General features: G+C 39.0%; 1 protein-coding gene across 10 annotated transcripts in view; it reads left to right on the top strand.

Annotated features, from left to right (window-relative positions):
- Nucleotides 1-27,761, top strand: part of FAM110B (family with sequence similarity 110 member B) — a 114,378-nt gene that overhangs the window by 41,116 nt on the left and 45,501 nt on the right. For 3 of the 10 annotated variants that reach the window (XM_027719424.2, XM_027719415.2, XM_039390416.1), the window contains exon 1: nt 12,012-12,136. The exons of 6 other annotated variants lie outside the window; for them this stretch is intronic. The gene's annotated coding sequence lies outside the window, so the exon portion shown is untranslated. Of the gene's footprint in view, nt 1-4,548; nt 4,616-12,011; nt 12,137-27,761 lie in introns of those variants that run through there. One more of the 10 variants, XM_027719418.2, reaches the window with a different exon arrangement.

Raw genomic sequence — 27,761 nt, 5'->3', positions numbered from 1 at the left:
CCTAGTTTATCAGAAGCTGCATCATGCCACCAAATGTAGCTATTCTTCCATAAGGGTAGCTAATGTCATGGTGGGTGATTCAGAATTACCTGCTATACAATAAAATTAAATGCTTCCATTCAGGCCTGTTTCTTAGAAGGTATGTTGAATGAAAAGAATCCTTATTTAATTTTTCCAGAGGAACTAGTACTAGACTCTGTGATATCTTGGAGTCTGATGAGTATAAGGAATATAAAATAAATTCTCAGTGTACTCTTTGATAGCTGATTCTATTTTTTCACTATTGTCCCTGAATCCTCCTACAATGGCAGCATGGAATAAGAAGAGCTTGTTACTCCCAACAATAGCAAGCTTCTTAATAATAGAGTTCTTAATACACTTAAGTATAAATACTTGTGCTAGATAAATGCACAGTCTGGAACCTAAATTAGCATTCTCTGACATGTATGTGTCAACATCTTCAAAGTAGCTTTCTGATCTATAATGTATTTAGAGACATGTTTCTGCATAGATCTGTTTAATATTGTTTAACAAAAAAAAGAATAAAAAAAAAATTTTTTTGTCTCTTCTGTTGCTGCTACCTGTTGCAGCCACAATAGGTTAGGTTCTCCAAACTTTCAGAGGAGTGAAGTGTTTTTTCTTGTGTCAGATAAACAATATGTGATTGGAAGCACTCTACAGTGAGCTACTCAAATAAAGACTAAGATACATAACCTCAGCAAAAAATCAGTAATTTCAGTGTGATTTAAATTGTCTTTATCTGGAATTGTTTGGCATTAGAAAGTAATCAGTCTGATTTAGAAGCTTGATGTATTTTCATCAGTTCTAAATGAAGTTTTCTCTTACCTGTGGATTATTCCAGTAGGGTTTTGTCTTCTGTAGAGCTTTCTATTTGTTGTCTGTCTTCCCTTTCTCTGTTTTAGTCTCAAGAACAGGTTTGAAGAAATTAATAAATCTATATACACCATGCTTACTTTGTGACTGTTTCAAGTTACATCTTAATAACTTCTATAGGAACATTTTCTTTTGCAATGCTCATTCACTTGAGTTTTCACCATGATAGGCAGCCTGTAATGAGAATGTTGACTCAGCTGAATGATATCTTTGTTTTCTTTATTCTGTAAGTCAGATTGCAAGATAATTTTAAATTACAAGTATTAGATCACATTTCCTTGAGCGATTGCTCATGATTATACTAAGTTGCTGCACTCACCTATTTTAGTTACAGTCAACATTTTAAATACCAGTGTTAAGGGAAGCAAGAGAAGGTGTTTATATAGAGTCCTGAATGATGATAGCTCCATATCTTGTTAGCTTAATATTTTGAGTCTCTTCAAATTAATAGTACTCCTTGTGTATAAAGAACAAAATGATTCATCTTGTAGCATAAAATACAGGTAATCTTGGGAAGGAGGGAGGAAAAAAAGGATCTGTGAGATGTAGCCTGGATACACACATAATGTAGTCTTCTATTCTTTTATAGATTGTGCAGCAACAGCCTTTAATTTTTAGATGCTTTAATTCCAGTGCAATGACTTTAATTCTACTGAAATGACTCACTGGTTATCTAAAGCATCAGGTAACTATACCTATATTTAGCTTTGTTCTATCTCCTTATCCTTGTTTCTAGCTTCATTTTCTCAGTGGTAAGCTACAGGGAGTTTAATTAATATTTAGAAAAACAAACACCCAAAACAATGTGGGAAGTGTACCCAAGTGTTCTCACGAATACAGCCTCTGCAGGCTTATTCTTGGGATGGTCAAGGCATATGGAGGATAAGTTCTCTGTCTTCTTTCACAGTACCTTCAAACACAGCATACTTAATTCCACCTGCCAACAGGCTGCACTTTTCAGTTGGAGTCGATACTATTTTTAAGAAGAGATTCTTCTCTCCGCTACCTCCAGTGGTGCCTTTGTTTTGGCGGTTGGTCTTTGCCAAGGCCTGACCCTGACCTTAACTGCGTTTCTCCTTCTCTGCCAAGGAACTGCCGTGTGCTAGAGACTGCAGTATGTATCCACGGGTGGGGGTGTCTGCCTTTTTAGCTCACTGTATCAATGTGCTGAATTGCAGGGGTTCAGACAAGAAATCAATACTGTTTTTCCATCTGACTGCCTTGAAGACTATGTAAATTAAATCTATCTGTAAAAACAGTTAGGTCCACACTGCAAGAAATATTGGTGGCAAGTATGAGCTGCTGCTTGTGTTGCTGCTGGGAAGGATCTTGCCTGGATAATTTTGTTTTCAAAGCAGTTACAGGTATGTTCCCCTGAGATTTGTAGTAGTGAGATGCAAATAATGTATACAATGACAATTTTGCTGTTTTCCTCACAAGTTCTGTAGATCTGCCTCCAGCAGGCTTTGAAAGCTGATGAGGTGAGTGAAGATGTACTGCCACCTGGGAGGCATCCTTTGTTTTCTAGATTTCTCTGCCTATTAATACCTGTTAGGTGTAGATTTTGTTGCCACTTTCTTTTAGACACATGCTTTTTTAATTTCCCTTTGGTTTTGTTCTGTTCAGGCTTTTTTCTGACATAGTGAATTTCTCAAGTGCAGACATGCATCTCATTCACCGCCAGCAGCTTCTACAGATTTTAGTGGTTTTTTTTTTTTTTAATCTCCTGGCCATCTCATATATCCCCAGTTAGTTTAGTTTAGTACTTTTTCCTCTTGTATTTTTATTTACTTGAGGAAGTTACCTGTAAGTTCTGCCAAGCATTAACTCAGAGTTAGCTGCAGTAAGACTGGAGGAATGCCATGGGTTGGGAGACATGAAATATTATAGTATATAACATAACTGGGAAGACTTTAAGGAGTCTCTGGTTTTACTCCAAATTTCTTCCTTTACTACTTTTGGGAGTGGAAATAATATGTACACAGAGACCTAAAAAATAAAAAAATTATGTGACTGCTGCAAAACATGTACTCTTAGATCTGTGAAAGTCAGTCTTAAATCCCAAGTTCTGAATGAATACAGACTTCTGAACATAGTTCTTTGCTCTAACTTATAAAGTAGAATTTTAAAAAAGAAATCGTAAATCTAATTTTGTTGGGGTTTGATCTCGTTTTATTGATGTGATGCAAAACAATAGTAGAAGATACTTCTATCTGATGTAGTGTACTAGTTTACCACAAAAGATTATTATATTCCAAGTACTCAAAGAGAAAACGAGCCTTCTAAATTCTTTCCAACATCAATATTTCAAAGCTATTTCAATTTGTTTTAAATGAAACAGATACAGAATTATATAAATGGGGAAGTTGTAAGTACTCAGAACAGCTTGAATACTTTAAGTGAGATAAATGGTTAGATTCTGCGGGTTAGCCATGCACATGCTGCAGCCTATATGCTGAACTGATCAGTGTGTTATTTACATTACCTCAGTCCTTCCAAATAGGAATATTTATGCTAGTGGGTGGGATATGGTGGGATTGCCTGCAGCAGTCCAACTGAATATAGAAATTATGACTTTTTCAAGTTACGCAGTGTTTTTCATAGTTATGCATTTTCTGTTATAAAATAATACGGACAGTGAAGTCAGTGTTAAACACTCAGGCAACTTTGAAACTTGCTCATATTTCCCTTCTCTAGCAGCCCTTTTACTCTGGTAATGCTGCTTATGTTTTGACTACGGACTGTTGGAATTTGCTTTGAAAATATCAGTGTCTGTTTTATTTGCAGATTAGTTTTGAAGCAGCCTTTTCTTTAGATTCTGATTAAGGCAAACGTTTCAGGAGCAAGAAGAGGCTTTCTTGGTTCAGACTGGTAAAGACTGCATTATTGTAGAACATGCAGGAGATACATACATGTTTGAGACTGACTGAAAGGTCCAGTTCTGACTTCACTTAATTTTGAGTGCTCACCTTTTGACCTTATTTTCCTATGTTCGTACCTAGTTTCCGTAAGGACAAAAAGGATTACTGTTATGCTATTAAGGTTGCATTGTATGGGATTACTGATTTCCCTTTTCACCTCTGACATGTTTGGGACTTGAAGACTCACTGCTGACATATCACCCACTTGATGTAATGGGAAACAAATGATCTTAAAAATCTACTGTCCTTCACTGAGTGCCTTATTAGAAAAGCTGAGGTATACTTGCTGGATATTGGTGCTCACAAACTGTATCCGAGTTCACAGTGAAGACTAAGTTCAGACCTGTAACCATTACCCTGCTTTATTCCTAATCTTATGTTGATATAAATTCTGGACAAAATAATAAATACCCACCAAAAATGATGTGTGTGTAAGCAGTGTTGAATTACAGTGCCTGTGAGACAAAGGTTGTTATGTACTTGTATTTTGCTTAGTTTAAAACTGAAAATTCTGATGCTTGTGCTTTTAGAAACCTGTTCTGGAAGTGCTGCAGAGTTGCAGCTAGGACAAAGGTCTGAAAGGTTCCATCTAGTTTGGGCATTTCATGAGAATGGCCACCTAAAGAAATTTTGGTTATTGACAGCAATACTATTATAAGTGGTGACTTATGTGAAGCTACTATGCCATGAAGACGTGCTGCGGAGAAATTTGGCATCTTTTTTTTGCCCCCAGGCCTAGGAAAGGAAGATGAAGAAAATGCCTGCTGCTTTGTCCAGGAAATGTTTGAGAACGCAGATCAGTAAGTAATTTGTCCCCACCACGTGACAGAGTTCCTCTGCTGCATGTTTCCCATCTTCTTCATAGCACTCCTTAGCTTTCATGCTAGTGTTAGTAGGATCATCACTCTTCCCCTCACCTTAGTTGGAGCACAGTGCAGGAAGGGGAGCGTCTGCTCAAATGTTCAGAAAAGGGTGGAAAACAAGGAGTGGTAGTCTCTGGGCTTGAGTGGTGAGCACTCGTCTGTCCCCATTTATGCTAATTTTTCATAACCCTTGTTATGTGATTTTTGTGCTTATTTTGTGTTAGAGGATTTGGCAAAAACAACAAGCAGTTCTTGGAAGAAGGGTCTGGGATCTTATCAACCCTGAAAAATTTAACTTGCTGGGTCTACAGGGTGCCTGAGATGCAAATATGCTCTTCTTCAGGAACATTATATGGAATAAGAGTCCTGATGGCTCTTTCATAAAAGGGCTTTTGGCTTGCTCTATTAAATAATTAAGCCTCTCTTCCTGGAGAGGCTTTTCATCTGTGCCAGCAAAATGCTTCTGGTTTCTTGTAAGAAGACCGTGAGACTGCGTTCCGGTATGGCGAGTCACGGTTGCTGGTTTTATATGGACACAGTTTCTAGTCATTTAATTACAATATTTCTAAGATTAAAATCTAAATTTATTTTACTTTTAGCTGAAAGGGCTTGACATTCAGTAGGCTGTCTTCAAACTCATTAGCCTTGATTTCTGTGGCAACCAAAGCCACTGCATTCAAAGCTAGTTTTCTTCTGGGATTCATTGTGCTGAATATCTTCAGTTCTGGTGTAAAGTAATAAGATCTGAGAGTTGTTCTGAAACCCTGAATTATGGGTGTGGACTGGAGACTTGAAGTCTCAAAGGTTTGCAGTCTCTGAGCTCCCAGAGAGCTGGCTGGCAGTGGGGAGTGTTTTGTGCAAGTGCCTTTATGCATTAGCGTCTGCAAAGAACCACATCATGTTCCAACAGTCGCACCTTGACTTGCTTTCTAGTTGCATCTTTCAGCTCAACATAAACACCTTCTCACATAGAGAGACATAAGAGAGTAGAAAACAGTCTTTGAAGAATAAAAACACAATGGGGTTTAGAGTGCTTGATGGGTCTTCATTCTCATCACGCAGGATCAAAGAAAACCTTGGAGCTGCACTTTCTACTCAGAATTGGAAATAACATTCTTAATTACAGAAGTGAGTAAGTCTGACAGAGTTTTTCCTTCAAAGGGAGGAATGCTACGCTTCATCCTTCAGACTTTGCACTCTTTGCAGCAGAGCATTTTTTAAAAATTACACCTGTCCTCTAATGGAAGACTTCTATTTAAAGTTTTCCTAGGCCAATCTTATAGACATATCAGTTAGGTATACTCAGCATCAGATTGTGTCACCCATTTCAGTAAGTTGGTCATAATAAATATGATAAATAATAAATAGAGTAGAAGAAAATGCCAGCAGTGGTGAGGAAGATTAATAATGTGGAGGTGCTGGAAGTATACTCATTATATTGCAAACTCTTTTTTCTGCTCTTCCACTGAGGGAAATCTCTACTTGTCTGTCAGCTTTCTGACTTAAAGTGATGCTCTCAGGGTCCCTATTTTCCACCACAGCAAGTATAAAAAATGTGTCTTCACTTACAAAGCCCTTTTATGGTTTGTTCCAATGTAGTTTTTACCTTCCATGTCCTCCTGAGCAGTTGAATTTTGCCACCATTATACTTTGTGCTGGGATTTCAGCATCTTACATCAGTCATGTTTTGGTTTTTTTTTTTACTGCAGTCTCTTTTTAAACCTGTTTGTTATGGTCTGCAAATGTGTCTTTCTCCCTTGACTGGTTGGAAGCAGAGGCTTTTTTTTCTATAATATGTTTTACAGTCTCTGACTCGCTAGGGTCATGATCATTGATTTTATGTGAGTCAGTCATGCATTATATGGGGTCCATGTCCTGGATGTGCTGTTTAAGGCTATTTCTGTGCCTGCTGTAAACAGTGTGGTCCCTCTCTGTGGTTCATCAACTTTGTGGCCATCTATCTGGTCAGCCAGAGGCCATGAAGTGGTGGCTAGGAGGCACTCAAGACATGTTTTGGTCTTGAGAAGTTCTTGGTTGTGCTGACAGGTGTGTTGCCTTCTGAAATGGACAGCTCATACTGCATCTCTGCTGGTAGCTGTGAGGAAAGGAAGCGGAGGGAAAATAAGTAGGATGGAAAGACAAGAGCACATTTGTATAGTTTGACGTGACTGCTGAAACATGGTATAAGGGGTGGAAGAAAACATTGTGCTGAAGGAAAAGTAGAAGGAACTTGAGGAGAAATGGAAGGTTGACATTGGTATGGAGATGTGTTGGAGTGGTATGTGAAGGGAAGCAAGTTTCAGGGTTATGTGAAATCTTTAAAATGACCTTTCATTTGGGATTTGTGTTTTCTTACAAGTACCAACAGACTAATACTGTGTTCTTCCATGTTTGGTTTTGTGGCCAAAGTGTGAGTGCTCAGTATAGTAAACCTCTTGCAGGCTTTACTTCAGATTCTCCTTTGCCACATCTATCAGCAGTAGGATGAAACATACCTCACTGACAGCTTAACTGCTTTTCGCCTCATTTTCCAAGGTGGCGATGATGGACCATCATTTCAGTCAATTTGGTCTTCAGTGAAGATACTGCCAATGTTGTAGGTCTGTGGAGGTGAGGGATGTGGGTGTGGGGCATTTTTTTGTTTGGGTTTTTTATGATTCTGAGATAAAAGTAAATATGAATGCTATAAAAAATAGTCCGTTGGAATCAATCTTAGTGTCATCCTGCAGCAAATCTCTGGCATTCAAACAGAGACATCTCTGCCTGTTATTAAGCATCCAGAAGAGTTCTGTCTGGGGTGTTTCAGGATATAATGAGCATCTTTGAAAAAAAAACAACCTGAAGTTCCCGGTTAGCTGTCCAACTTCAAAACATGATCAGTAGCATTGACATTTATGCACACATGGACAGGTAACTGCTTGCTTACCAATCAGAATTGGGATCAATCCAAGAAATGTTCCTGTGTTCCACAAAATGAAAGTAGGTTTGTTCATGCTGAGTGCTGACCTTGAGGCCTGGCATTTGTGACTTCCAGAGAAAAGTTTATATAGCAAACACTAGTTTATATAGCAAGCACATTTTCCTCCACAAATGATGATGGGTCTAGTGATGAGTTTGACAACAGTTGGCAGACTTCCCAAACACCACCAAATACTTCCTAGGAAAAAAAAGAGTCCAGCAAATAGCTATTGTGAAGTCAAAGGTAGGTTTCAGAAGAAAAAAAAATAATGCTAGATAAATTTATTTGGGAAGGAAACTTGAAATGTAGAAAAATTTGTGGAAGAGAAAATTGTCCCCTCATCTTTTAACTTGGGTAAATGTCAGAAGTACCACCCAAAAATCTTAAGATTTTGTTGTTATTATGTAAACATAACCATGGGATAGTTTAGCTTACTTCTAAAAGTCTAATGAATGCATCAAGCCAAGTAAAATATTCATTAGAGTAATTGGTTCAATTCAACCTCTCAAGGTTACAGCTTGGAAATATATACCCTATACTACATATACACTATATTGCCTTTAGAAATGCAGCACATTGTTTCACCAGCCATTTTGCTCAACTCTTTTTCGTTCCATATGTTTACTATACTTTGCAAAATCTAATTAAGTAACTGAAGTAGCAGTTTGCAAGGAATATTTGGTATATTTTTAAGTCAAAGGTTAAGTGGTATCCAGACTGAAAGGAGTTCAGTTGCAAAACACAGGAGACACATCAGAAGTTTTTAAAATATTCTTGTATTAAAATCATTGCATACGTAAGTACTTACACAAGTGATCATAACATAGTGAAAAGTTACTTGTTCCCAAAATAGTCATCTGTTTGTTAATTCACTTAGATATGCCTAAATGAAGTGTAACATTCATTAATGTGCTAGCTAGGCAGTTTTCACTGTAAGATGCTGGGTTTGGTGTCATATGATGAATTCATTATACCCTCATAGGTTTTCCTCTCTCCTCCCCTCTGTGATGGGCATCTGCCTCAGACCATATGGGTTTGGAAAATTTTAATTGAAATTCTCCTGTCAAGGAATTGGGCTAGAGAAAGCCTAACTTGCTTATAATTTCTAAAAGTGTTGTAGAGACCTTCTGTTTCTAAGTGGAGGAGCTGGAACTTGAAGCTGAGCACAGGCGGGTAACTTGTGCCAGAGACAGGTTTTTGCTTTCAATGAAAGTCTACCGAATATTGGCCAACTTGTTTACCTTTCACGATTTGTTCATTTCCAACAGAGACCTGCTAGAGTCTCTTGTGACTGTGTCCTCATGAAACCTGTGTTCCCTCTCTGGGACTTGAGGAGTCCCTTGTGACTGTGTCCTTATGAAACCTCTCTTGGCTTCTTTTGCTGGCACACCTATACATGGCTGTATCCTGTCTCTGGTCCAAATGCTCATGTGCTGTCACCACAGGTAGAAGGGCAGGCGATGGAGCTCTGCATTGTTCTCAGTTGGAGTTTAAGCTGTCTGCCATTGCCAAGTGTGGGCTCTTGTGAACGACTGCTGGCTCCAAACATTAGCCTTGCTGTGCAGTTCCTCATATCTTCCTTACCCACCATATCATTGCAATGGTTAAAAATGAATGTTAAAATTGAGACAGACATTGGGACTCTTCTGACTGACCTTCTAAGCTAAGCAGGTTTAGTGAATATTGATTGTGTTCCAGAGACAAGTAGGTGTTTCTTGAAATTCAATGTGGCAGCGGTTCATGGGTCCTTCAACTACAGCTTGCTACCATGAGATTTTAAAAAGAAAGGAACTTCTGGAATAAAGACCCTGCTGCAATGGTATGTTGAGAGTCTGCTGCCAGGGCAGCCGTTGCTGGGGACATGGGCTGTACATGCCCTTGGAGCCAGCAGCTCTGTGGGGAGGAGGCGGGAGGCTGGCTGCTGTGGAGGGGTGCTGGAGCTGAACAGGATGAAGCAGCGAGGACTTGGGGAGCTGCTGGGCTGAGGAGGGGGACATGTAGGCTTAAGAGTTTCATGGGAGGAAGCCAAAACTGATAGTCTTGTAGCAACTGCAGCCCGTTTAATTCCTGTTTAAGTTTTCTTGGTCATTTTTTCACTTGTCATATGTGTCTTGGTGGTTTGTGAATGCAGATCAGATCAAAGGAATGATTTAAGTCTCTTTGATTTTATTTTTTGTTTGTGTGTATGCTTTTCCTTTGCCTAGCAAATGTGAGCATTTCCAATAGCTGGATCAGAGGACTAGGTTAAAGACTATTATTGGTTTTATTCCCCTGTTTCTACCTTTGGCAAAATGTTAGAAAAACATCATTGTGGGTCTGATCATCAAATGATTGTGCATCTCTTTTTTATATGCCTCTTGAGCACTTAATTTTAAGTTTTTAACCCCTATATAACCACCTCCCTTGCCTTTCTTCATTAAATATATAGTTTCTTCATTTCAAGTAGTATGGCCGAGAAAATTGGAATATTCCACAGTATTTTAAAGAAACACAGTTTATAAAAATTGATGAGTTCCTTAGATGATGTAATCTAAAAAGGAAGACTTAATAAAACAGCTTCCTTCATTTATTGCAACACAAAACTTAATGTTGACTGAACATTGAATAAAGGAGCAAAAATGTCACTATTCCTGCATTTCTTTTTTATTTCTAGTCATTTATAGCTTTGAGAATATTTTTCTTACAGAGATGAAGTCTCCTTCTAGCACAGAGTGACTCTTTCTGAGCAATTTTCACTGGCAGATTAAGAAAACTCTAACATAGCTATTTACATATTGTCAGTAAATATGGTCTTGCACTGTTACCATATTGAATTCTTGTTCCACTAGTAAAATTTTATGTAGTAGAAAATACAATTTTTGTACTGAAGTAAGTACAATAGATAAAAATGTTTATAGACAACCTTTAATATCATGCACTTGCACTGTGCCTAATACTGCATGGTGCTGGTGATAAGAGTAAAGAATGAGGAAAAATGCCAGTGTGGGCCCATCAGAACTCATTATTGCAGTGGGGTTCAGGATCTTGCTATTGTAATGTTTATGGATATGGTTTATGTGTAACTTACTGAAGCATCTTAAAAATGTGTTGTAGTTTGTATATGCATAATGCTGTAGCATTATAGTATTTTTGCAACATCAGTCATGAAAAATGTACTGTATCTCACGAGACAGAGCTGACACTGACACTGGCACTTCTGATAATCAGGCTGTGTACTTCCATCTTTGAGGTTTAAAAGCCTTTTGGTCATTGTAGAGCTTAGGTGATTATATGAACCATGTGAGCACAGGAAACTTCAGAAGAGTTTTTCTGTTTGTGCTAGTCAGAGTGAAGATTAATTGAAACGTACTGTCAAGGCAGACTAAACAACAAGCGCCTGTATCTTTCTTTCGTGATTATTTACCTGATATTGTAGAAGCTCTTAGAATCTTTCAAATACAGTGTTCTCTTGGATCATAACATTCCTTAGTTTTGAGGACTTAGATATTTCTAAGATAAGCATAAGTAAGGATGTAGGACTTACTTGTGTTAGTTCACCATACCTCTGAGTCTTTGCTCACTGTAAGAATTTTCCAAATTAAGTTGTTTTGCATAATGTCAAAAATTTCCTTGGCATTTGTACCATAGCCTCATGAAAGCTTGGTTAGGACCTTATGTGCCAATGCAGACAGAAGCCCTCTCTCTGATCATCTAAGTATCTGCCCACAGATAAACATAAAGGACACAGGGGGTGTTGTTGACTTCTGTAGGGCTACTGTGCACTGAAAGCATGCCTCGCTGATGTGGTGCCTCGCTGATCTGAGGTCTACATTGTAGTCTGTGCAGTAGCGTATAAATCCCAGATCTACTGTGTGTGTATGATACTGGTAATGTGTACACTCAAAACAAGAAATCCTCCTGGCAGAATAAATTGCTGCATCTTATTGTCTCCTCGAAATAGACCTAGCAAACTACAAGTGGTCAGCTACTCAAAGAACACACCTAAATATATCCTTTTTTTTCCAGAGATGGAGACGAACCCCCCCTCACACGTGAATCATTTGGAAAAACAACAGCAGCGCAAATCCCAGACAGGAGTTTTACCCTGTCGCGCCCAGACAAATAACAGTCCCAAATGTTGATGCTTTCGGCTGAAAGGTGTAATCTGCCCGGCTCTCGTTCCCTCGCGCGCGGTGCCTCAGCAGCCCCGTGCTACGGCAAAGGGCTATAATTAGATGAGCAGCCTGCTCAGCAGCGGTGCCAGCCTGCGAGCCTCAGCGAGCATGTGCTGGATTCTGCATGTGCCTGGCGCTTATTGGCGGCCGAGGTTGCTGCCTGCCGGTTTGATAGGTTTCCCCAGTAATCTTTATGCTGCATTACAGACATAGATACAGAGGTACTGTGTGCTTGCAAGGGGAGAGGTGCTCAGCTTGTAGCGTAAAGGAGAGCCCACAGATGAAAGGCACCGGTCTTTGTTGCAAAGCATCAGTACTTAAGGACTGCTAGCCGGGAGCGGAGAGGTCAGTGAAGGAGTTTTACTTGGTGGTAATTACTTTCGGGTCTTTATCTCTCCGGTGAAACAGTCGTGCATGAAATGAATACTGTTAATCATGTCATCTGTTTAATTTGATCTTGCTTTCATTAATATCATGTATACTCGGGTGGGAGAGCCATCAGATTACAAAACATATCATTAGAGGGGATTCAGTTCAAAAATAGAGTATATTTATATGGGAATAGTGCTTTCATTTGAAATTTTGAGCCTGTGCATGGGAGTGATTTTACTGGTTGCCTTTTGTTATGCTAATGGAAATATTTCTTTTATTGGAATGTTTTCTGCAGAACAGTTGAATTAGAGCATTTATAACTACTGGCATATGAAAATAAATCTGTATAAATAGTGATTAATTTAAAGAATAATTCTGTGAAGTGTTCTTTAATATGATCACAGCAATAACTTGATGGTTCTCTTGCAACAAGGTAGAGGGATGAGGAGTAATATGCTATTGTTCTTTCAACAAAGATGCTGGAGCCTTCATGTTTGGGTGGATTCTTTGTTTCATCCACTGGGTTTTATTTTAAGTGGCTTTCAAAATGAAACTAAAACCATTCTGCCTGGTAGATTTCAGTATATCCTTTGCTTGCACATACATGTATCTTATACGTATTTATTGTTCTCAAAGGCTGAATTTTGGCCCAAAGCCTTGTTTATTGTCAGAACTGCCTTCAGCAGTAGAATCAAACAAGATATATATATGCCAGTCTTTTAAACTGTGATTCTGAGACTATTTCAGTATTTATCATAGCGTCATACTCATTTAAGTTCTTTTCATACTTGACCTACACATCAATTGATCACAACTTTTCCTATAAAAAGCATGCATATTTAATGAGCACATTCTACAGTGAAAGCTGTTCAGAACAAAAGAAAGCAAGCATAAAGTATTCAAAAATGTCTCATAATGTAGTCATGCCTCATTTGATGACTATTGAATATTAAGGCTGACTGGTGAGACTTCAGAGTTAATGCCCTTGTCTGTGTCAGACTCCAGAGCCCACATGAACTTGTATATTAAGTCACCAGTCATCTGGCTGGCTGGCTGCCGCCATGCGTCCGAGGTACGAGTGGATTGTCTCAGCCAGGATCAGAAAGGTGTTAGGAACAGGAGCTATTTTGGTGTTAGTCTTCATTCTTCCCTCTGCACTTATCCTTGAAGAGGTTATTTCTACTGTATAAAGCAAAGCCAAATTTAAGTTGTTCTCTTTTAAAGTATGTGGTTCGAAACTGTGTTACCTTCTGAGTAGGTGCCCTTAAATGTGAGCATTTATTCAGCTACCAGCTTCATATGGCTGTGGGTACAACAAAGACACGAGCTTTATTATTTGTGGTAGTATATGGAAACAGAAAGGTATTTGGGAGGTTTAATCACAGCTGGTACCTAACAGTTTCTTTGAATTTTTGCTATTGACAATAACAGTTACCTTGGTGTCTATTTTAGTCAACAGCAATTTTTTTTGCCATTTTCCAAAAGTTGTTTTTCAAAATCGTTTCCTTTTATGTAGACTTGGAAAATGGCATTTTTGCTTTGTAACAGTTAAGCCTGAACAGGGAGGACTCAGGATGTAAAGGCATGTTGTTTTCTTGGGCTGTTGCATATTCTCTCATTGCTCCAAATTACCATCCAAAAATGTTTTATAGATGTTCTGGGTTGATTTATGCCTTCTGCCTTTTTTAGCAGAGACTTACCTTAAGTAATTTATCTACATTTTTATGACCTTTGCAATAGCATCCTATGAAGGAGTAACTAACAGCAACATTAGTAATAATGAAACGTAAAAAGTAATATCCTCAGCTGAATTACATATTTACCATATCCAGATTGTGTTTTCAAGAGACAAGAGTCTGATATATTCTACTCCATGTGTTGGGCTATTATTATTTGTAAGTAACATAAAGCATGTCTGGAAAAATGCTGTTTGTGTATTTTTGGTGGTGGATACAGGTAATGTCACCACCCACTGGAAATGAAATGCTGCACCAGCAGCTATGTAGGTGTGGATGCCTTTGCATCCAGAAAGAGCTGTGATGATCTGTGCAAGCATCACCAGAAAAGGTGACAGTTGTGAAATTAGAACTGGTGACAGTGTAATTTAAATTTGCAATACCTTAACAGCAAGGAATAAGCTACTTTATTATTGCTTCTGTTTTTGTTACAACCTCATTTTTCTTCTGGGTAAACTAAGAAAACAACTTGAAGCAACAGTTTGTGTGGATTACTCTCTAAAGTTGTCATCTTTGTTGATATAAGCATATTCTAGCTAGAAGTGGTGTATTCCTACAGGAAATGTAACACACTTCAGGTTATTCTCAATGAGATTTTATATTCAAGCTTTGTCAGTGAGTTTCTTGATGTAAAACTTTTTAACTCTTTGTTAGGAGTTGTATGCATACTGTGTTTGCTGTGTGCCTTTGTGAACTCTTCTCATTTCTTATATATTGTCCAATAGTTAAATCTCCAAGTCCTTTGTTATATGAAAGGGAAACTTTTCTTTCAGAAAAGGAATACTGTATGTATATTTGTGTATGGGAAGGGCACAAAAGTATGTTGTGAAAATCAAGGTCTCAAGTGTTTAATTTATATAGTTATGTAAATATGTATGAAATATATATATATTCTGCCATGTAACAGTAATATATGTTTGTGTAGACAACACTTTCAATGTCATACCAATACTCTCATTATCATAAAAATACTCCTTGAAGAGTAATGTCAGAAACACTAGATTTGGCTGCTGACTGGAGATGGATTCATGCAGTGAACTGAGTGCCTATAATAAATAGTGCTACACTAGCTTTTCCTTATTAAGATATTATGTCTTTTTACTGCTTTGCATATAAGTGAATTTTGCATTACTTAAACCCCCATACCAAGTCTAAAGGGGAAAGATGATAACTTAAGGTTAATGCTTTTTTTTTGTAGCCTGTTAGCAATGAAAGAGATACTCCAGAAAAAGTCATAGGGATTTAAAGTATTACCACAGTGTTTATTTTGCAGGATTTGTACTTACAGTTTTTAAGTCGGGTAGCAGCAAGTGATATATGCATGAAGGTTTACATTAGAATGGGAAAATAGACATTGTGTCCTGAAGTTCCTTTTTGCTTTTTCTCTGGTTTTGGAACCAACTCCAGTTATTACTGATAAAATGACTGTCTATTTAAATGGTCTAGACATTCAATAGCCCATCTATAAATGGTTATTATAAGACTTTGAGAGTTCACGGGAAATCAGCAGCCTGTTTTCTGTATTTTGTTGGGCGAAGGTCATTTTATTCTCTAAGTCTGGAGATTTTGGGGCTGTGTGGTGTGGAGGCACAGGATGAGCCCTCTCAGTGGAGATTCCCTCTCTGAGCTCAGCAGGGTGTATGTTATTTGGGAAGGCCTAATTGTTGTGACACTCTTCCCACACTGATGCAGCAGGACTAACCAAGAGGGCCAAAAATGTGACCATGTTCTCTGTATGCAGATGGCTGTTGCTCCATTTCAGAGACATATGTGCTCCCATGCTCAGGGACTGGACACAGGCAAGGGTCAGTGGTGGAGAAGGTCTGCCCTGGCCCACTGCTCCTGCAGGGCTCTGCTCACCTGGCATTTATCCTGGGAACTGACCATGTGGATTTGGAAACTTAGACAGTGGCTGAAATATGCCTAGCTTTGGGCATCTGATTGTAAAACATTTGCAATGTTGAGGGGAAAGCTGTGTTTCATAGAGCAGGCAATGGAAGTGGCAGTGTTTTTTTCTTGCAGTTCTCACAGCTGCAGTGTTATGGTGAATTAAAAACAAAATGGATATTAATTTTTTTTACACTTAATCTCCTGTTATGATTAATTTTAATTGTTCTTAAATGTATTACCTGCAGTGTTAAGTGTGACTTGATAGATTAAATGTTGAATACAACCAGCAAATATAATCCTGGATGCTGTTGTCTGCATAATCTTGGTAATGGGATTCCTGTTTTAATTTCACATTGTCTTTCATGAATGTGCTTCAGCCACCTGTAGGCACACATGTGCTGTAGTCTTTCCATGAAACACCTGAAGCTTCCAACCCAGATCCTTGCTTTGTAAATATGTCATTTTTAAGCATGAATTGTCCATCCCATAACAGATGTTATTTGGTTTTGTGCCCTGTCACGCAATTGTCTCATACTTCTGTGATAGATGTTTTATGTATACTCATGATGATTCTATGGCTATCTATTTATTTGGCAACATATCTGTTGGGTATTGTAGAATGATTTTACTATGTCACTCATACCTTCCTGAGTGTGTATTCTACAAAAATCCCAATTAATTGCAAATAAAGATATTAAATTCTTGTCTTTCTTTTAAGGTAGCTTGGCATTTTGAAATCTGGTAGTCTAGGCCAAAGGTTGTTCTTCTCCCTGATTAGGAAGGCTGTAGAAACACATTCTGTAGCAAAGTAATGCAATGTGTAATAGAACTTGTATGGGTTATTAGGGCTGTTTAATTAGAGAGAAATGTGGATATCTAGATTTACAGTGGTATTCACATTTTCATGAGTTTGTGAATATTTGGCTATTGAATCTATTTAGAGTCTATGGTTATAATTGTTTTTAAGATCTTGGTACTGGTTTTACATGTAATGTTACTGAATGAGAGATGCTAATACAATGTGGTATGTTGACCTATAATGCAAATGCATAATATGATACAGTGCCTGTGCCAAAGTGTTTCCTGCCTGTATAATCTAGGTAGAAAAAGCCTAGAGTGGAAGGGAGAAACAGAGTCAATAAAGATGAATTATCTTTTATGTGACCACAAACGGTCAACTTGCAAGATAGGCTGAACAGTCTGCTTTAGGATTATAAACCATCACTTCAAATGACTTTAGAAAGAGTGAAAAATATGAGATCAGTGTAACTATTCCTGTCTGCATAAGCGCTTGCAGTACAAACTTCCCGGGGTAAGGATGTTTTCCTTCTGTCTCAATGTGTCATAATTATCATCTGGACATTGCAGGTCAGTTACATTGCAGTCATTTGGAAATAAGTGTGCAGCTTGTATTTCTACTGTGACATTACAACAGCAGTCTAGTTGGAGGATGTATGAGGGACTTGATAAATTACATATTACCTTCTTCCATTACTCTTACATCAACCATGGTCCTGTCCCATGTGTTGCCCACTATTTTCCTTTAGCATATTGTGGAGTGCAGAAGTTGCTATTTTGGACCTACCTCTCCATGGACTGGGTAGAGCCCAGCAGAGGCAGTACAATTGCTGTAAATTTTCTTTGAAAGACAGATAGCATGGAGAGTGCAACAGAATTGGACCTCATAATATGATGGTGTCATCGTCCTCCAGTGATGTGGTACCTCTTGTTGCTCTTCCCCACAGTTTTCCCCTCCTTGCTGCCACCACCTTTCTAAATTTGTCTGCTCCATTTTCCCATTCAAATAATTTTTTTTTTCACACTTTCTCCAATCTGTCTCTCTGCCCTTCAGCTTCTACCCACCATTCAACTATGTGCTCTTTGACATCGTTGCAGCCACCTCTCCCTTTCTGGAGGGTGCACACCTGTGATGATTACACCTGAAGTAGAGTTAATTTTCTTCACAGTGGCTAGTATGGGGCCGTGTTTTGGATTTGCACTGAACACAGGATTGATAGTATAGAGATGTTTTTGTTATTTCTGAGCAGTGCTCACACAGAGCCAAGGCCTTTTCTGCTTTCTGTACTGCCACACTGGCAAGGAGGCTGAGGGTGCATGGGGGGTTGGGAGGAGATACAACTGGGACAGGTGACCCCAACTGACCAAAGGGATATTCCATAGCATATGACATCATGCTCAGTAAAGGAGGGGGAAGGAGGAAGGGGGTATGTTTGGAGTGATGGTGTTTGTCTTCCCAAGTAACCGTTATGTGTGATGGGGCCCTGCTCTCCTGGAGATGGCTGAACACCTGCCTGCCCATGGGAAGCAATGAATTAATTCCTCATTTTGTTTTCCTTTTGTGCAAGGCTTTTGCTTTCCCTGTTAAACTGTCTTTATCTCAACCCACAGGTTTTCTAGCTTTTACCCTTCTGTTTCTCTCCCCAGTCCTGCTGGGGGTGAGGGTGAGCGAGCAGCTGCATGATGCTTGGTGGCTGCCTGGGGTTAAACCATGACAATGTCCAAAATATCATTTAGGCAGGGGTGCCCAGGGTGGCACACAGGTAAAGAATGTAAGTTCTCTTAGCAAAGATGCTTGATTTTTTTTTTTAGCTAATATTTATTTATTTGTTGGAGCAAGATGTCCTTGGCTTCTGCTTGGAAAGCTCATTCTGACAAATATAAATCTTACCCCTGACCTTTTCTATTTGACATATCTGCTTTTTTTCTCTCAGCCTGTTACCTCTTTACTGAAAGCAAGCATCTCCATTCATCTTTCTGTTGTTTCTAGATCAGGCATTTCTCAAGTGATTTATGAACTTTGCTGACCACTTTCTGCAAACAGGGCTCCTTTCCATCATATCTCCATGCTGGTACCTCACAACAGCCATGCTTCTGTAAGAGCTTGACTTAGGGAGCTGCTTCTGCCTCTTCTGCTCTTCAGAGGTGTCTCAGACAGTGGTGGCATGTTACTGACCTAAGTCTTGACAGCTTCACTGCTGCCTGCAGGGCTCTAAGACATGTAGGTGCTTACTGCTTAAAGTCACATTTGTTTTGCTCTTTTTTTTTGCTGGCTCTTGGCAGATTTGCTGCACTGGGTGCCTAAAGGATCCTGCTACAGGCTCTCCACTGGGAGCCAAGCAGATTTTGCTCCCATCCCGTGCTAAAGTGTACAGGATTTGGGTTCTTCATCTCTAGCGTGGCTTGAGGTTTTTTTCTATGGTATGTGTAGAAAACCTGGGATGCTTTTTACTATCAACTCTGATTTTTAGCTGTCTAAGGAGCCAGAGTTTTTGCAAGTGTTTTCTCTTTCCTTGTGCTATAAAGCAACTTATACTTTCGTATGTTACTTCACCATGACTCTGAAGCCTAAATTTGCAACAAAAACAAGTCTGCAACTAACTGTTAAAACACATCCATTCTTAGAAGATATCTACAGATACTAAATCCATCTGGTGTTGAATTACCATTGATTTTTAATTTTTTTTTTTTTGCAAGCTTGCTGAAACTGGATTGATGCTTTTCTTGTCTCCAGGAAGTATGTACTTCTGCCGTTTTTAGTGATTCTTACTTCTGGCTTTGTGGACCATAGTGTTGGAAGCATTAGGATTCTGCACAGAGTTTGTTTGTTTTCTTCTCCTGCTTTTCACTTAAATTAAGTATGCAATTATCAGTGTATATAAATACCTGATGGGGATGAGTAAAGAACATGGAGCCAGGCTCTTCTCAGTGGTATCCCATGACAGGACAAGAGGCAACAGGCATAAACTGAAATAGTGGCAATTTCATTTAAATGTAAGAAAACAATTTTACTCTAAGGATGGTTGAGCACTGGCATAAGTTGCCTCGAGAGGTTGTGGAGTGTTCATCCCTGGAGATTTTCAAAACCCAACTGGGCCATGGTTCTGAGCAACCCACTATAGGTGGCCCTGCTGTCAGCAGGGGCTTGGCCTAGACAATCTCCAGAAGTGCCTTTTAGCCTCAGCTGTTCTGTGATTCTGTTACTAGAAGCCTCCAAACAGCAGACCAAACAGGCCTTGCAACTCTAGGCAAGTTATTTTTTCTGTATTAATTCCGCTGTCCAAATAGTTAACATTTTATACCTATCCCTAGATATGAATGTGCACATGTATAGGTATGTATATACCTACCTGTTTCTGTCTCCTGTGTAAACATACTTGGGGGCTAGGACAAGCTGGAGAATATCAGAGATGGAAAAGGGAGGAGCAGAATGTTTATATGTAATTTTTTTTCTTAAAATATACTAATGCCATTTCATACAGGCCACACTGATTTTCTGTGCTTCATGGAGCCATTGAGATATTTTTCCCTTACACTTAAATATGCTACCTGTGTATAGTAAAAAAAAAAATAAAGCGGGATAAAATTGCTTTAAATAAAGCTATTTTTATTAGATGATTTCTCTTGGGGGCTGCTTATACATAATTACATTTTTGTTCCGGTGCACATTATGTTTAAGTGGGCACAAATCGTCCAGGAGGAGATCTGGAGGAGAGAAAGCAGAGAGCAAAAGGCTCTGGGTCAGAAGAGGGAGGGTTCACCCTCAGCTGGACTCCTCTTTCTTGAAAAGGTAGCTCCAAATTAAGCACTAAACATGTAAAAACTGGCCTGAGTTTATGTATGTGTATAGAGGACTCAATACTTTGTATTTATGCAAATACTTTTTGGAGTCCTGTATGAGCATAATTCCTGCTTTGCTGGTATTCAGCCCTGATTCTACAGCCCACGGTAGCTGTGTGGGTCTGTCTGATGGTGTTCTTTAAAACTAGGAAGCTGGACAAAGATGGCTGCTAAAATTATATGTAGTCTCTTGGTGTATGCAGGTGAAGCACCAGGTGATCCTCAGGGGTAGTGTTGGAGGAAGCTGTCTGTGAGCATCCTTGGTAGCATGAACTTGATAACTTTGTGGGGAAAAAGGGACGCCTGAACAGCTCTTGATCATGTCCCTTCAAAGCCATGAATCTTGCCTTATAGCCCCCATTAAAGTTAGTTTTCCCCTTGTTTAAATGATCACCATCATTACTATTATATTTTTGGGGGTTGAAGAGGTTTTCTTCGTTTATATCTTGGCCAACATTAGTGACAGAGCATTCAGACCTGAGATTTTAAATATGAAGTTGCAAAACCCGTTATCTTTGTTCCCATAAGCATTTTGATTTTTACCATTAAAGTACATGGCAGTACCATGTTTTTTCTTCTGTTGCTTCACGTTCAAATATGTTGTGGGGTTTACTTTTTCCTGCTTGTTCACAGATCTTGAAATAACATCTTAGAAATGCACTTGCAAAAATAATAATAGTAATAATAAAATCTGTTTGGAAGATGGAAGAAACAATTCTCTATTTCTGAGAACTTGTTTAGTTCCACACTTAACACATCAGCTTCAATCGCAGCCACTAGGAAATTTGAAACTTTTTTGCCATTGAATTTTCAAAAATTAATCTGGTAAATCCTTTAATCCTTATGAACTGTACCATTCACTTTAGTTTAGTGGTAACGCCTCTTACACTTGAATAGATTCCTTTCTTGGATCCCTGCAATTGTCTCTTGAAAATCATTTAGAAGTATCCAGTAGTAGTGAAGAAGTTGTCTGTTAGGTATCACAAACATGCGTGAAGAATGAATCGGTTTGTACTGACAGCTTCTTTCTCCCTTCCCTGCTCTTCTTTACCTTCTTGCCTCTGTGTTTTTAAATCATCCCTTCCTCTGTCTTTCCTCCAGCTCTTTTTCTTCCAAAGTCTGTAATGCTCACGTGTGCTGTGATTTTCAATTTCAAGGGCTGTTTGGCCATCTGAAACAAGAAGAAAAAGTCCTGTTCATATTTTAAAGTGTGAAACGTGATTTTCATTTCCTTTTCATGATATATCTGGAAATGCTGCAAATGTTTGATGTGAAATTCTTCAATAAGAGCAGGACCTGCCTGTAATTGAAGCTGCCCAGCAAGCCAGAAATAGGCTCAGCATGGCCAGCAGTGAGCAAGCATGGGCTGTCACTGGTTTAGCCATCGCTTTCTGGCGTGGTTCTGCCCTTCCCAACTCCACAGGGAAGAGGCAATGGAATTGTCAGAAGTTCCTGTTCAACTACTTGAAGTATTTACATGGTGTTCCCCAAGGAAGAGTTTACTAGCAGGGTACTAGGTTTTCTTTAGGGACTTAATGTCACATCTTCAAAATGGGTTTAGCAACATGTACCAGGATAGGAGTTTCCTGCTTTTCCTCACAGCTGGAAAGGAGTTTTCATTAAGTGTGAAGGTGTTGGATGAGCTAATTTTTTAGGATGTTTTCTTCCTGGAGTCTGCCAGTTGGAGGATGCTGTCACACCAAGCCCAGTGGTGATGAAACAGCAATTGCAAGTTCCACAAAGGTTGACTTGCACCATGTGCTTCTGTTGAAAATAAGTCCTTAAATTGTCTGCAAAAGTTCTTAATGCTTGTGTTGCCTTCAGTATGGTTAGATTACAACTTTTATTTCCATATAGATATGGGGTTTGTCTGTAAAATTTTTAAGTGCATGAAAACAGAGTTAACATTAGTCTCTCTTCTAAGTCATCCTCTGCTCAGCTGGAATCTTTGATTTGCTTTCAGGGCCTTTTAAACCCCTGAATTGTTCCAATATTTCTTATTGATAAAGGTCACTTCCTTGTCTAGCTAGTGCAATTTCTATCAAGTTAGTCTACTGAGAGCCTTGTGTCTTAGGGAACCTTTATGATGATCTTTCCAGACAAAGTAGCACTTAGACCGGTTTCATAATTTCTCCCTAAGGTAAAAATTCTGCAATCCACTTGAATCAGAAAATATCATTTTCTCTCTGTCTTACACCTGTTAATCTTTTATAATAATAATGAAAAATGAACATATTAAAAAAAAAGCAGTCATCACATACTATAGCAGTGGAATAAAAACTGGCAGGTCCTTCCTGCCCCTGCTTTTTTTCTCTCAAGGTCCTCGCAAGCAGGGGAAGCCCATATCTTGAAGATTTTCCCAGTGTAGCATGTCTGAGATGCAGGCTTCTCTATCTGCCCATGCTGTGAAATCTGCCATCCATGTGTCTCATCCTACTACTGAAGTACTGTGCTGTCATTTTTCTAGCCTGGATGAGAGCAGCCTTGTCCCACTTACATCAATTCTGAATATTGCTTGAAAGAGCATTTCCCAAGCCTCTGGCTTTGATCATATCATCCGTCTTTACATATTTTTGTTGGTTCCTTCTTCTCTGTTGTACCCAATACTGAAACTCTTGGTGAGATATCCTAACATTATCTGTCGTCTTTTGTTTATTATCAAAATGTTGATTTCTTGTCTTCATAATGCCATCTGAAGTCACCTTGTCATTACACTTTCAAACAGTAATCTTTTTGCTTTGTTTTACATCCTTTCCACCTGTGAAGAGCTAATACTGTTTAAATCAATTCAGTGTGCTCAACTGTGTTTTTGGTCTTCTTTTAATTTGCCTTGTATCACCAGGCAATCTTTCAAAATGAGTATTAGTAACATTTCTGTCAAGGCCTAGAAGAAGATCTTTTCAGAAGGACCTTCATTTGTGCTTGTTACAGGGCATTTGCAGAATCATATCTGCTGGGAAGACTTTTCCGTGCAGGTGGTAGGGAAAGGCTTGTAATGCAACAGAAACTTGCTGTGGAGTCACTGATAACAGAGAACAAGTCTAGTCCAATGGCATTTCTAGATGAATGGATTTGTATGCAATAAGAATTATCATCAGTTACAAAAGCAAATTGTACAGGGAAGGAAAAAAGTATAACAAGTTAAAAGGCAGCTTAAAGAATGATGAAATGAAATACAACTTGTTATGGTATTATTTGGTATTGAAGGTACTAAACAAACTCAGTATGTATTTTTTGGAGCTTCACAAAATGGTTGTGACTGTGGGAGCAAAGGGAGCCATGTCATTTTGGAAGACTTGAGCATTGCATTATGGCCTAGCAAGGGAATGCAACCAACCTTCAGGAGCCAGGAATTGCAATAATTGTTGCACTTCCCTTCCACTGACTGAGTGCTTTTCTTCATGAATGAAACAGGAGTGACATGGGTCCAACCTGTGTCATGGTTCCAAGTATTAGTTAAGTAACTGTTTAATACCATCCTGGAAAGCCAAAGGGGGTTTTGTTGTTGTCCTTTCAGGTTTGGTGGTGGGGTTTTTAACAGATGCCGGAAAGTCTTAAGGCCAGTTTTGTTTGCCAGATTATTCAGAATTGTGCTGCATTCATTGGCTCCCAGTGAAGGCAATTGGCAATGCTTCTGTGTGGTCATGCTGTTAACAGAAAAAGAACAACAATAAAAGTTAAAAAATAAATAAATAAAAAAAAATACCACCAAACCTATTTATTGAGGCCTTTACCTATATTTCCAGTGTTCACGTAAAAACACTTAGAAGTGTGTGGCTATTAAAACCACTGGGGCAGTGTTAAAAGAAATCAGAAAACTTCTGAACATTAACTGCTACTAGGTATTTAGGCAAGAGTTGCAAACAATACCTTTCTTAAGAATTAAGAAAGTATTATTTATTACTGTTATACTAAGAATTATGAGCATGAAGAATGTAATGAGTCCCTCAGATGTGCCATGTGAGTTGTTTGTGAAACACTGTCGCAGAGATCTACTTGGTACCACCACATTGTCAGACGTAAAACTCGCTGGTGATAACTTAGAGCAGATAAGTTTTGAAATAGTACTGGGTACTAGTTTAAAGGAGGTAAAGACTAAAATTAAGGAATTTCCTGGTTTAAGCATTGAAATAAGTAAATTACTTATTTACAATAAGTAAACAAGATGCACCTTGAAATTCAAATGGACTCTGATTTCTGTTTCTTAGAAATATGGTGGCATGTTTCTTCTGGGTTTACCTTACGGGCAGCATTTTATTAAAATTATTTTATTTTAAAGGTAACACATGAGAGAAGTGCACAAGTACTATTAAGGTTCACAGAAAACACACAAAACCACTGGGGCCAGACAGATTCCCAGCTCTGGCCTTTTCCCTGCACTGCAGGTGGGAAGCTGAATAGGGAAGGGTCCCTGAATGGCCCCTGCAGCCCCTCACACTCTGGGACAGCTCGTCCTCAAGGTGGAATCCCTTGTTGTCACAGTGCCCGTTGCCATCAGTGAAAAGAAACAGGCAGGTGTGGGTATGGCTTCTCCAACCTGCTTGAGTGGTGGAGGTGGTCCTTCTCCTCTGCCAGCTGTGGAAGGGACAGGATAGACAACTTATATGTGGCTGCAGTTAGTTGGCTATCCTGCTGTCCTTAGAAAGCTGTTTCTGAACCTAACTGCTACAGTGGTTAGAAATGGTTTAATTTTCAGCATTAATATTTACTTTTACTTAGCATAATATTCTACACTGATAACTTCAAACTTGTTGCACTGCAGTGTGGTGTGGGGTTTTTTTTTCTCTCCATATATACTCTTCTGTGGAGTGAAGCATCTGTAAAAGAAAAAATTTTTTTGAGCATAGCGTCCTCGTATCGTCTTTTCAAGTTTATATAAATTATATGTACCTAGTGGCAGTTTACAGAAGAGCAGGGGAAGAGTTTTTGTTCCACATCATAATCTGCGAATACACACATGCGCACACACACACACACACACATACACACACACACACACACACATATATAGTTTGAAAATCTGAAAACACTTGGCATGACAAAGGTGTGTCATCGCGAAGAGCGAAGTTTTGTGCAATTTGGCCGTCGCTTCCCAGCGAAACTGGTAACAGGTGTGAAAATTGCCAGTAATGGTCACTGCCTATACATTGCATGGCTTGGGAAGAAACCTGGTCTCAAGCACAGGAAGGCAAGTTCAGGAACAGCTTTTCCAGCTCAATTGCTTTTTGAGGCAGTTGTGGTTTGTTTGTGTGCAGTAACTGAGGAAAGGGTGTAGCTGGCCTCTTTGCAATTAAAAATAATCTCATCACCAGCACGCAGGTGTTTTGCTTTGCCTCTCTGTGATTCTGGGAGTTTTGGGATGGATGAGTAAGAGGAAACTGGAAGCGGGTTTGAAAGGTGAGGAGGGACATGCTGCTGTTGGGGCTGGGGCCATCCTGGGTCTGCGATGTGGTGGTGTTCTTCATTTAACTGTCACCATGTTGAGAGGTATATGTGCCAGTTCATCCACTGAAATCTCTTGGGGCTTTATAGCAGTTGCTAAGCAACTGCAAAACACTTCAAAATGATGTTTTTCTTCCTTACCCTCGGACTGTCCTTGCATCAGGTAGAGGAGAGGGGGAGCGAGGAGTGCAGTAGGGGGTGTCAGCCCAGCAGCCACTCTCCTTCCCTCCACGTGTCACTGCCAAGGTGATGGAGAAGCACCCAGACCCGCACTGCTCTCCTCTTGCAAATTGGCAACTTTTTTACACTGTCACATAAATTTCATTTTTTTTGTGTTCATAAATGTTACCCTCGACAAGAGAAGACACTATAATTTAAATGTTCCTCTGACAAGGAGTGAAATTCTCCAGTAAAACTTAGATATTTTAAGGAAGGCAATCAGTTGTGCAGCAAAATGAGAGCTCTGCTGCTGCTGACCCGCAAGTACTCTTCACCCTCAGAGGGCAGGCACGCTCTCAGTGTGATCATCAGTGAAAATAACTTTAATTTTTACACCACGACAGCAATTCACATAGTATAAAAACAACAAGGTGTGTGAACCATTTTAGCATTTGGCATTCCAGCTATTAAGTCATAAATTCTACGGTTGGTATTTCAAATTATTTCCTATAAATTATGTCTTACACGTAAGAATTATTTTCAAATGATTGCAGCTTGAAATTGGCTGATGTTTCATGCATTTTTATCATTAGAATACAATGTCCTTGTTGGCAGTACTTCAGTTTTGGTATTTGATTTGTTTTCAAGCACCTTACTTTTACAACTCATGTATTGTTTTCTTGGCAGAAAGGCAGCTGCTTGGCATTCAGAGCCACTAGTTTGCAGTAACAGTTGTTGGTTCTGGTCCTTATCAGTTTTTCTTTCCAATTAAGATGCAGCTGTTATGACTTCTGGAGTGTGAGAGGATTATTTTACCTAAGGATGTAAATAGGATAATCCTAAGGTAAGGATCTGTCCTTCAAAAAAGCTGGGTAAAGAGCAGGTTGTGAGAGCTCAAAGTTTAGTGAGAAGTACCCAGGCTGTGTTTTTTGTGACAAGCTGCGTAAAAAGATCTGGTGTTTCTTTTCTCATGTAAATGATAGAGAATTAATGATTCGGAGAAGATTATCCTAAAGGATTTTTCACACTGCATCTTTTATAACATAATAGGGGAATGTACAATTGCTAATGCTTTTGAACTTAGTTTTCTTGTGACATTTGGAGCACTTGCAGATACAGGGCTTTTTTACTTTTTAGTGAATGAAAATAAGATTGTGGGATTTTTTACTTTTTTGCTCAGGTTATGTGTTCAGTACTGTATATGAAAAATCCCTGAGCCACCTGTTATTTTAGCTATAGCCTATAAACTGTAGTCATCAGGAGACAAAGCCACACGCACATATTATTGCAGTGTATTGCAGACTGTACAGTTCTGCTAAACTAGCCATTTAAAGTCAGGAAGTCAAGCAGGCTAAAGGTGGACAGTGATACATTTGAGCTTTATGTGTAATTTAATTTTGATGGCCCATTCATGCATATGTGTTTTTTAAAAAGATTATAATATACTCTTTCCCGAAACTCCACCCATACAGCAAGAAGTCACTCATACCTAAATAGAAATCCACATTAGAAATCACACGAGTTAAACTGTAGTGCCATATATACACACATAGAGAGATTCTGTGTGGTGTGTGTGCATATATATATGCCACTACACACATATATAGTATATTTTGGCTGATGTTCTCCTTTATGTCTTCTGAATGTGACTTTTTGGAAAGCTGGAGGTGGAGTGGGACAGGAATCCCAGGTTACTGGCTCATTTACTGCTGTTTCGTGGGGCAGAGGGAGAC

Source organism: Pipra filicauda, unplaced genomic scaffold (assembly GCF_003945595.2).
Source record: "Pipra filicauda isolate LSUMZ 115617 unplaced genomic scaffold, ASM394559v2 scaffold81_size6448238_pilon, whole genome shotgun sequence".
Classification (NCBI taxonomy): domain Eukaryota; kingdom Metazoa; phylum Chordata; class Aves; order Passeriformes; family Pipridae; genus Pipra; species Pipra filicauda.
This window is presented reverse-complemented; position numbering and strand designations above follow the sequence as displayed.